This window comes from Stomoxys calcitrans, chromosome 2, assembly GCF_963082655.1.
Source record: "Stomoxys calcitrans chromosome 2, idStoCalc2.1, whole genome shotgun sequence".
NCBI lineage: Eukaryota > Metazoa > Arthropoda > Insecta > Diptera > Muscidae > Stomoxys > Stomoxys calcitrans.
In genome coordinates, this window is record NC_081553.1 from 5,517,864 (window position 1) to 5,529,939 (window position 12,076).

The window sequence follows — 12,076 nt, forward strand, 5'->3', positions numbered from 1 at the left end:
CTAAAGGAAACCTATTAACCATGTCTAAATCGCAAATATGCATGCCCTTATCTTTCACCGGCCACCAAAAATGACAGCCAAACCTCACAACTGGCCCTACAAAAGTCGAGTATAGTCGAGTGGAGCAATGTAGGTTGTAGACAAAACTTATTTCATACAAGCTTCTGAAAGGAGTAGAGAGCCGCAAAGACCTACTTTACCCGCGAGGCTCTGTTCAAGTTCCAGTCCAATTTACTATCAAGAATAACGCCAAGAAATGTAGCCGATTTAGCCAATTCCAAAAATATATCCTGCATCGTGGGTAGTTTGAACTCCGGAATCCTTTTCTTTCTTTTGAACAAGACCAGTTCCATCTTCCTAGGGTTCACAATTCGGACGGATACAATTGCAAACAACAGAGTTATAATAATTTTTAAAAAAGGTATATGTAAGCCTTTTTATACCCTCCACCATAGGATGGGGGTATACTAATTTCGTCATTCTGTTTGTAACTACTCGAAATATTCGTCTGAGACCCCATAAAGTATATATATTCTTGATCATCGTGACATTTTATGTCGATCTAGCCATGTCCGTCCGTCTGACCGCCCGTCTGTCCGTCCGTCCGTCCGTCTGTCTGTCTGTCGAAGGAGTAAAGATAGCCACTTGAAATTTTGCACAAATACTTCTTATTAGTGTAGGTCGTTTGGGATTGTAAATGGGCCATATCGGTCCATAACTTGATATAGCTGCCATATAAACTGATCTTGGGTCTTAACTTCTTGATCCTCTAGAGGGCGCAATTCTTATCCGATTGAAATAAAATTGTACACAACGTGTTTTGTTACGATGTCCAACAACTGCGCCAAGTATGGTTTAAATCGGACCATAACCTGATATAGCTGCCATATAAACCGATCTGGGTTATTGATTTCTTGAGCCACTAGAAAGCGCAATTCTAATCCGATTGAAATGACATCTTGGACGACGTGTTTCACTATGACTTCGAACAACTGTGCTAAGTTAAGTTTAAATCGGTCAATAACCCGATATAGCTACCATATAAACCGAATTTTGACTTCTTGAGCCACTAGAGGGCGCAATTCTTATCCGATTTGAATGAAATTTTGTGCGACGTATTTTATTATGACTTTCTACAACTGTGCCAAATAGGGTTTTAATCGGTTAATAACTTGATATAGCTACCATATAAACAGATCTGGGATCTGTTGGGATCCGAACCGGACCATATCTTGATATCGCTCTAATAGCAAAGCAAATCTTTTCTTTTTTCCTTTTTTGCCTAAGAAGAGATGCCGGGAAAAGAGCTCGACAAATGCGATCCATGGTGGAGGGTATATAAGATTTGGCCCTGCCTAACTTACCACGCTTTAACTTGTTTATATTAAGCCATCGATATATTTGATCAAAGTTATATTCATAGACGATCTAGACATGTCCGTCAGTCTGTTTTTCTAAATCACTCTATTGTCAAAAGTTCAATGATGGCCCATATCTTGATATAGCACCTATTGTTCATAAAAGTCGTAATTTTGCCCCGATTGGATAATATGTTCTCCCGATTAAAGGGCTTTAGCACAGAAATGCGCTGTAACAACCTATTTTACAAGTTCCATGGACCTCTTAACATCTTAGTATGGAAAAGATCTGAACGTATTTGTATGCAGTCATATAGCCCCGCATTTTTTTTATCCAGAATTTACGAAATTTGGAAAAAATCCCGCAACACTTGTACCAGTTACAGTCTTTATCAAAATTTACTTCCTTTTTCCTGAAATTTAAAGCAGTTAGACTGCTTGTAACAGTATTTTGCCCCTCGACATCCTCGGTTTTATTTTGCTCTCTAAATGCTTAAAATGCCAAATCGGATGAAAGATATATATGGGAGCTATATCTAAATCTCTTCCGATTTCTTTCAATAGTGCTTGTGCTTGGAATCAAAAAGGGACTTGTGCAAAATTCCATGACAATTGAACATCAAATGCGACCTGTTCCTTGATTACAAGAATATGTGGACAGACTGACGGACATTGCTAAATCGAACCAGGAAGTGATTCTAAGACGATCGGTGAATCAATGGGTCTACCTCGTCTCCTTCTTAGTGTTGCAAACAAATGCAGAACGTTATAATATCCTGTACCACAGTGGTGGTGTAGGATATAAAAATGGAAATATGAAAAGGAATTTGCATGCATTTTTGTAAGAAAAATTCCATGAAAATTCAAAATTTTCCTAAAGAAAATATACTTAATATTTCTGTCAGGTTTGTATTATATCACTGTTTTTAAAGACGGTGATTAGTGCAAATATTTTTATAAAACGCATACTTAGCCACTAAAATACTTATTAATCATGTTTGAAGTGAAACTGAAATTTCATTGCAACACACAGAAAGGATCTGCATTTCACATGGCCTCAATATTCAAGTAAGCCAAAATGCCAGCACATATCCAAATTACCCTCCCTTGCCAACAAACACACATTCCCACACACACACACACACACACACACACCACATAGACAAAGGGGAATTTTGAAAACCCTAAAAAGAAATCTCTTCAATTTACATATTTAAGCCAAATTTAATAAGCACTTGTTAAAAAAACAATCTCCATTGGAACTTCAACAAACATCATTAAGGCGCGGAGCAGCGTTGTTGGTTAAGTTGGCCGCTATGAGAGAAATGCTCAAATTTTTGGTGTGGCACACATCTCTACTTCTGCACCGGCTTTCGTTTGTCTTTTGGACACACGAAATAACACCAAAAAAAATTAAGAAAAAACATCAGAAACGTTGACGCGGTGGTGGTGGTGGTGTCCGACCACACACGTTGCTGATGAAAACCCCTAAAAAGATTCCAACAAAAAAAGTGAAAAACTGACGACGAAGGGATAAGTTTGGGATGCGATGTGTGATTTCATCGGCACCAGTATGTGAAAAAAGTGCGCGTGATTCAATGCACTTTTTTAAGAAACCAAAATTCAAAATCCTAACTGAGCTGGCAGTATAGTACACTGAGAGATATACTCCTGCCAGTTGGTCACAGTCGGCTTCCTTAATGTAGTGGAGTTGAGAAACGGTAAGAAACAAGTGCTACGTTCGGCCGGGCATGGATTCTGATAAAATATGGGAGCTATATCTGATTATCGACCGATTTGGACCGTACTTGGCACAGTTGTTGAAAGTCATAACAGAACACGATATGAAAAATAGCTAAATCGGATAAAAATCGCGCCATGCAAGGGCTCAAGATCGTGTTCTTGACCGACTTGGAACAGTTTGTAAACGTCATAACAGAACACTGTGTGCTAAATTTTAGGAAATTGGGAAAATTTTATTACGTATCATGTTATAGACCGATTCAAAATTTATTATCAATATGCGTGCTCTGTTAAGAAAGTTCATCGCGCTCTCCTTATGTTCAGCGACGAAGCTCATTTTTGGCTCATTGGGTATGCAAATAAGCATAATTGTCAAATTTGGAGTGAAGAACTGGCAGAAGCATTGCAAGAGCTACCAATGCATCCAGAAAAAGTCACAGATTGGTGCGGTTCATGGCCTGGTGTCATCATTGGACCGTACTTCTTCAAAGATGATGTGAATCGTTACGTTGCTCTGAATGGTGAGCGAGAAACTTATATTTGTCCAAAATTCAAGAACTTGACTTGAATGACATGTGGTTTCAACAAGACGGTGCCACATGGCTAATACAAGAATACAGCTAGTCGCTTGAAATTTTGCGCACATACTTCTTACTAGTGTAGGTCGTTTGGGATTGTAAATGGGCCATATCGTTCCATGTTTTGATATAGCTGCCATATAAACCGATATTGGGTCTTGACTAGTTAAGGCTCTAGAGGGCGCAATTCTTATCCGATTGGAATGACATTTTGCACGACGTGTTCTGTTATGATATCCAATAACTGCTCCAAGTACGGTTCAAATCGGCCCATAACCTGATATAGCTGTCATATGAACCGATCTGAGGACTTGAATTCTTGAGCTTTTAGAGGGCGTAATTCCTATCCGATTTGGCTAAAATTTAGCATGACGTATTTTATTATGACTTTCAACAACTGTGCCAAATAAGGTTCGAATCGGTTCATAACTTGATATAGCTGTCATATAAACCGATCTGCGATTTTGTCTTCTTGAGCCTCTAGAGGTCGCAATTATTATCCGATTTGCCTGAAATTTTGTACGACGGATCCTCTCATGACCATCAACATACGTATTTATTATGATCTGAATCGGTCTATAGCCTGATGCAGCTCCCATATAAAACGATATCTCTATTTTACTTCTTGAACCCCCAAAGGGCGCAATTCTTTTTCGAATTGGCTGACATTTTACACAGGTCTCCAACATGTATTTTAATTGTGGTCCAAACCGGACCATATCTTGATATCGCTCTAATAGCAGAGCAAATCTTTTCTTACATTCTTTTTTGCCTAAGAAGAGGTGCCGGGAAAAGAACTCGACAAAGCGATCCATGGTGGAGGGTATATAAGATTCAGCCGGCCGAACTTAGCACCCTTATACTTCTTTATTATTGATTAACTAATGACTGACTTAAGGAATTATTTTTGCCATTGACATCGGTCATTATCGTTTGATTCGTTCTATATTGGAGAATCTAAAACTTCTTTAGGACACTTTAATTTCAACATTCGCTTAAATTTTACCTAGTGAAGAAATCTGGGGATCGAATGTATCTAAAACTCTGCTATAAATTGGTAGGATATTATCTGTCCGGTTATTTTTCCGAAATTCCGATTATATCGAGATTCTGTATCATCTTCACTAATCAATCCCATGGGCATTACAGGTTTGTAATGTTCGTTGAGACGGTAAATTTTTCGTTTTTATACCTCCCACCATAGGATGGTGGTATACTAATTTCGTCATTCTGTTTGTAACACCTCGAAATATGCGTCTATGACCCCATAAAGTATATATTGTATATTCTTGATCGTCATGTCATTTTAAGTCGATCTATCCATGTCCGTCCGTCTGTCTGTCGAAAGCACGCTAACTTTCGAAGGAGTAAAACTAACCGCTTGAAATTTTGCACAAATACTTTTTCTTAGTGTAGGTCGGTTGGGATTGTAAATGCGCTACATCGGCTAATATTTTGATAAAGCTGCCATATAAACCGATATTGGATTTTGATTTCTTGAGCCACTAGAGGGCACAATACTTATCCAATTTGGCTGAAATCTGTTTACCATCGTAATACGATATTGTTATACCCACCACCGAAGGATGGGGGTATATTCATTTTGTCATTCCGTTAGCAACACATCGAAATATCCATTTCCGACCATATAAAGTATATATATACTTGATTAGCGTACAAATCTAAGACGATCTAGCCATGCCCATCTGTCTGTTGAAATCACGCTACAGTCCTTAAAAATAGAGATATTGAGCTGAAATTTTGCACAGATCTTTTTTTGTTCACACGCAGGTTAAGTTCGAAAATGGACTATATCTTCATATAGCCCCCATATAGACCGATCCGCCGATTAATGGTCTTAGGCCCATAAAAGGCGAATGTCCGATTTTGTTGAAATTTGGGACAGTGAGTTGTGTTAGGCCACACGATATCCCTCTTCAATTTGGCTCATATCGGTCCAGATTTGGATATAGCTGCCATATAGACCGATCTCTCGATTTATGGTTTTTGGCCCATAAAAGACGCATTTATTGTCCGATTTTGCCAAAATTTTGGAAAGTGACTTGTGTTAGGTCCGTCGGCATCCTTTTAAAATTGGATCAGATCGGCTAAGATTTGGATATAACTGCCATATAGACCGATCTCTCGATTTAAGGCTTTGGGCCCATAAAAGGAGCATTTATTGCCCGATGTCGTTGAAATTTGTCACAGTGAGTTGTGTTAGGACCTTCTAGTCTAGTCTTTAATTTGGCCCATATCGGTCTTGATTTGAATATAGCTGTCATATAGACCGGTATGGACAGTGAGTTGTGTTGGGCCCTTATGCTGGATCAAGATTTTTGGGACCATGCGGTTGCTTCGTTTTCCCCTGTCCCCCTAAAAGTAGTTAATTCCAAGAATATTCAATCCGCGCTCTGCTCTCAAAATTGTTTAACTCATTCGATCCATAATTCCGTTTTGGGGAGTTGTTTGGGTGTCCCAAAGGTATTCAATTTGCTTTCTGGGGTATTGATGACCCCCAATTTGAATTAGATTGGCACTGTTCTTCCAAATACTTTTCATTTAAGGTCAATATTGTCCTGGTCGACCAATATATCCCTTTGGCGGTTTGCTTAGGCGCCCTAAATTTAAACATCCGATTCTTGCTCTGCATTGAGGCAAAAAAAGTTTGCAGTTATCGCTTTGTTTGTTTCTCTTTCGAGACGAGCTAGGGCTACTTCCAACAGATGCTCAAAATCATGTGTAGTACGGAAGAAGTGTAGTTGCCACAGAAAAAAAGTCTGTCATTACACAAAAATACTTGCATTGGGAAAAAGTACAGCTAATAGGGTTGTCGAGCGTGGTTAATGTGGTAATTGTATCATAGATGCATTTTCGCTCTTCTAACCAAAGACGAAACGCGTCCCATAGTGGTTGGTGTGTGTTGCTATCTTTGGCTTTCCTTTTCCATTTGCTATCTCCGATCATTGAGCTCTTCTCGAAAGAGAAACAAACAAAACTTTTAAAATTTAATGATCTTTGCCCAAACAGGCAGAAAACTGGAAAAATTAAAAAAAAAACTGAAAATCTCAAAATTTGACACTGACATCATTTTGGCGATTATGGGACGATATGTTCGTCGATATTATTCTACCCTTTAATCAGAATACGGATGGACTCAGAAGCTTATTTTAAGTCGTAGTTAGTTATGTCTACCCTGCATATAAAAATATTGTCTTAGATTAACTTTATATAATCAATTATTTAAAAATTACAAACAAATATTTCTGTCGGTGTTGCCTCGAGTCAATCAAAAAACACTGAATAAGGTATTCAGTGTTCTGCGAATACCATTCCATAAGAACCATAGGCGCTTTCCCATGTCCATGTGGGGGAATGATACAAGTAATTTTCAGTAGTGTTAAATATTTTGATTTGTTCATTGCTGTTGTTGATGTTGATGTAGTTACGACGATATTTAAGAACTCACTGGGCCTAACAACCAACCAAGCGACCAACCACCTTCATCACGTCATGTGTGATGGAGATCAGCTTAGCGCCACTTATGCCACTTTTTCTGATTTCTACCTTCCCAAGTGCTGAAGGTGAAGTACACACACTCCGCTTGATGGATGAAAAGTAAGAGTGGTGTGGAGCCAACAGCGATCATCACTCGAAAGTCTCAACTACCAACATTCAGCCATTATTACATCCACCCAACTCACAATGGGGTCCCGTCTGAACAGTTATCATGGATCGCAGTAGTGTTGTAAGTTGTTATTGTGTCTAGTGAATTGTTACTGTTATTGTTGTCACAGTGCATGTTGGAGTTGTCGAAGCTGGAGTTGGAGCACTTGTTATGATACAATTCAATGCTTGGCAAGATTGAATGATGGAATGAGATGGGATTAGACATTTAGAGTCGACAATGATTTGTAATTTTTCTCCTCCGCAGTTCTTGTGGCCATGGCATGACTCTGTGAATGAGGGGGAATGCTCACCGTTGGTGCCTTTGGCATTCGAGCTGGACTTTAACAGACAGACATTTCTTTGGTGTTGTTACAAAACATTTTTATACCTTGTCCTCGCTTGAGTTGTGGCTGTAGCTATTGTTGCCACAGTGCTGTTCACTGAATGTTTGCCTTAACGAACGTGTCTCGAAGCGTGACTCAGGTGTCTCATTTGAAGTGCTAATTTTTTCACATTAGAAGAGTAAATGCGCCGAAGATTCCGAAACGCAGAAACAATGTAAACTATCATTGAAAATAGTGCTTTTGATCGTTTTAGTAATGCACTCCTTAAAAGGGGAGAGACTTGAATGCTCGTGTAGCGTCCGAGTATTGAGGTTTGTTTATTTGGGAGCTGTAGATCAGGCTACCAAATTTGCTAATACGAGGTAGGTCACATTCGGCATTCAATAAATTATATTTTACTGAAGAAAAGTATGAAAAAATCTGCTATATTTAGTATTATGTTGTGGAAAGGTTTTGTGAAAAGTTATTTACAACAAATCAGTCATTCGAGTGCCCTTAAAACAAAATCAGATTTATGGTCACAAAGTGAGGGTTGTGGACATTTCAAAATTATGTGGCCTACTACTTTGCAGTCGCTATCTAGAACAGACGTCTCAGTCATTGGGTCCGTCATGACAGGCCATTGTCCGCTGACAGACTGATGTTCGCAAGTAACGACTTCTGCAGTAGCGTGAGAGCATCGAGTAAGAAGAGACTACAGAATATCCGCTGTGTGTGTCCTGCACTGGCAGTCAGAAAGAGTTCCACTTTAGGTTATCATTTCTTTGAGAACTTGTCTGATTTAGTGGATGTGAATATTCGCAAATCCACTGCGCCAAATCCTGGAAAAGACCCGAGAAGGACAAGTCAACATCTACCATCTCTTTGTTGACTACAAAGCCACCTTCGATACTCCTTTACATTCAAAGGTATTTCAAGCCATGTCTGAGTTTCATGCATTTCCCTGCAAAATTAATAAGACTCTGCAGGATGACACTTGCCGATACGCGTTCCTTAGTAAGAATGGGAAAGAGCCTCTCCGAACCATTTAGAACCAGACAGCCTATAGTGTGATCTCTTTAATATCCTGCTGGAGAAGATTATACGAGATGCAGATGTGAATAGATATGGCACACTAATCACAAGTGAACACATTCTACTCGACTATGCCGACGACATCGACATCATAGTTTGGTGACCGGAAGTAGTAACTGCAGCCTTTGAAAGAATCGAAAGAGGGTCAGTGAAAATGGGTCTGGCAGTAAAGACGAAATGGATGGTTTCAACTCCCAAAAAACCTTGCACATCCGAGCAGATAAAGAAAATGGAGAAAGTTGGGAACCACAACTTTGAGAAAGTCAGTAACTTTATCTACCTCGGCACCGCCGTAACCGAAACAAATGACACCAGTTTTGAGATTAAACGAAGATTAATACTGGCAATCAGATGCTACTTTCGACTTAGTAAGCAGTTTAGAAACAAGGCCACCTTTCGACAAACGAAGATTACACTATACAAGACACTGATACCACCCGTGCTGTTGTATGGTTCTGAAGCATGGGTACTTGTAAAAGCAGATGAGGCAGTGCTTCGAGTATTTGAGAGAAAGATTCTTCGTAAAATATATGGACCAGTTTGCTTTAAAAATCTTTACAACTTGCGAATAATCTTTACTTACTTTACTTTAATTGGCAATGACAGAATATTTGTTCCACTAGCCGAACGTAGAATTGCGTTTCAAGCGCCTCGATCCTCTGCGCTCATTCTAAAATCTCTGACACCAAGTTTTGAGGCGTCTCCCACTACTTGATCTTTCCATCGGGCTTTTGGTCTTCCTGGTTTGCGTGTGCCACCGTGTTTGCCTTCAAATGACTTCTTTGCTGGAGCTTCACGACTTCTTTTCACCTCGACATATCGACCTACGACCCATATACGTATGTTATATATTTGATATGGACGTGACGTTCTAAGTCTATCGAGTCATTTCCGCCCGTTAGTCCATCCGCTTGTAAAGTCACTACATCGTTCGACAGAAGCTATCCGCATAAAGTTTTGTTCAGATATTTCTTATTGATGTAAGTCGTTGGGGATTGCGTGTAAATCGCTCAATGGATTTGAATGGTGTGTGCCATATTTTAATAGCAATGTGGCTCTGTAATGTGTATATTCTTATAAGGGGGCAATATGTAAATCTGGACCGATTTTAATCAATCCGCAATCATTAGAAAAGACCTAAAAGAAAACATTTTGAGGAGAACGGTTGGTTGCTAAATGCGCTGACTTAGACTATAGAACTGAAGATTGGGCGATACGTTTATGTATGTATATGTGAGCTAAATCTAGATCTCAACCGGTTTCGACCAAAATCCGGACATATGGTGACCGTCGCAGAGGAAAGAGTTGTGAAAAACTTAAATAAGTGCGTTTGACAAATACGCTCGCACATGTCCTTTAAGTGAATTGTTTTTCAAAATATTCCTCATTAAGATCTAAACACTTTTGCATGCGGTTAAACCAAGTGTCGAATCTCTTTTGCCACTCTGATTGAGGTATCTCCAATACATGTATTCTGAAAGCATCAACCGCTTCTTCAGGTGTCGAAAAACGTTGACCTCCAATTTTATTTTTTAACGTACGGGAATAAAAATCGATGTTTTGAGTGCAGTTGTTTCGTATTTTCGGAACATATCTTTCGACCAATCGACACGAGCCTTTTATTGAGCGATTGACAAATTGTCGAACAAATTTCTTTGACCATGCAATATGGAATGTATGTTGGTCCCACTACTGCCTAAAGTTGTGGCAATTTCACGATAGGTCACATGACGATCTTGCAATATCAGTTGGCGCCCAGCATCAATGGTTTTTGGAACAACCAATGATTTTGGACGACCTTCACCAAATTGGGCTTGGAGTGAACTACGACCTCAATTGAATCTACCATACCATTGATAAACACTAGTCCTTGATGGAGCTTCATCATCAAATTTTAATTAAGTTCATTGATGCACTGTTGTTGAGTTGATCCACGTCGAAAGTTGTAAAAAATAATCGCACGAAAATGTTCACGATTCAATTCTAATTTTTGGGCGAGATGAATCTTTTAAGTTACTGTAAAAAACACAAATAGCGCTCGCATGTCAAAACGCTCTGAATACGTATAACCTCAAAAATGTCAAGCTTTACGATAGAAAGTGATTCTGAGTCGATTAGTATGGGATTACTAACAAATTTACTTAGCTATAATACCCTGTGCCATAGTAGTGTTGTTTGCTATTAAAACGTTCAACTTTTATGTCAAAACAAATCTGACCAAAATGCTGATTGGTGGTTTAATAAACGACAAATTATGTATAAAGAAAGCAATAACAAAGCAATAATGATAATAGATTGTTGAAGTGAAACAAGCTGCACTGAAGACAAAAGCAATGCCATTTCTGACCGCTTGCTATCAATGCTTTCGCGCTTCTTTGATGTCGTGTATTTGTGTGCGTATGTCGTCAAACAATGGCAGTAATGGCCATTATTTATTAAAACAATTAAAGCTCAATTAATTGAGTCAAACACACAAACATGTCACAGCAAATCAGAAATCAAAACAAATCAATTTTTTTTAGTGATGGTGGTCATGGCACTGCCCACTTGAAAATAAAAATATCAAAAATCAATACCTATGTCGAGTATGAGTTTGCTTTGCCGATGATAAGCTTTCTGCTGTCAAAATAAACAGAGATAGAGACAGAGAACAACAAAAGTCAAAGACAATGAACTTAGGGGCAAGTAATCTATCTAAGAATGCATTTAAATGAGCCAAACACATATCACTACACTACTACTCTTGGATACTTAACAATACGAAAATAGGCTGCAATTTTTGGTATTAAATTTTTGAAATTTTAAATTCATGTGTACATATAGAAAGCCACCACTTTCGCTGAAGTTAAGCGAAGTTTATCTCTTTCCAGTGTTTGCCAATTATATTGGGACGCCTTGCATGGGACACCTCAATAATTAACCGTCAAGGTGTAAAATCTTTATCTAAACACTGGTCAGTTGATATCTAAACTGCATACTGTATTTTATTCGGCATTTTTGTCAAAGTTCTCCGTCTGGTTTTATTTATTCGGTAGTCTCTCGGAATAGCTGTCATAAATCAATAATTGCCCCCAAATTTGTTGATATGAAATCAATAACCGAATGGGTATTCGTGAATACATCAGCACAGTGAACAAATTTTAATTACGATCATTATCTGGAGAGACAGTGGCCATATTCTGATTAATAGAGGCATACATTGAATGAATATATCCAAATTAAATCTCCCCAAGAATACTTTTATAGAGAAGAAGGTATTCAAATGATGATCTATTGTAAGTACTATGTTATAGTAAAAATTATAAATTAA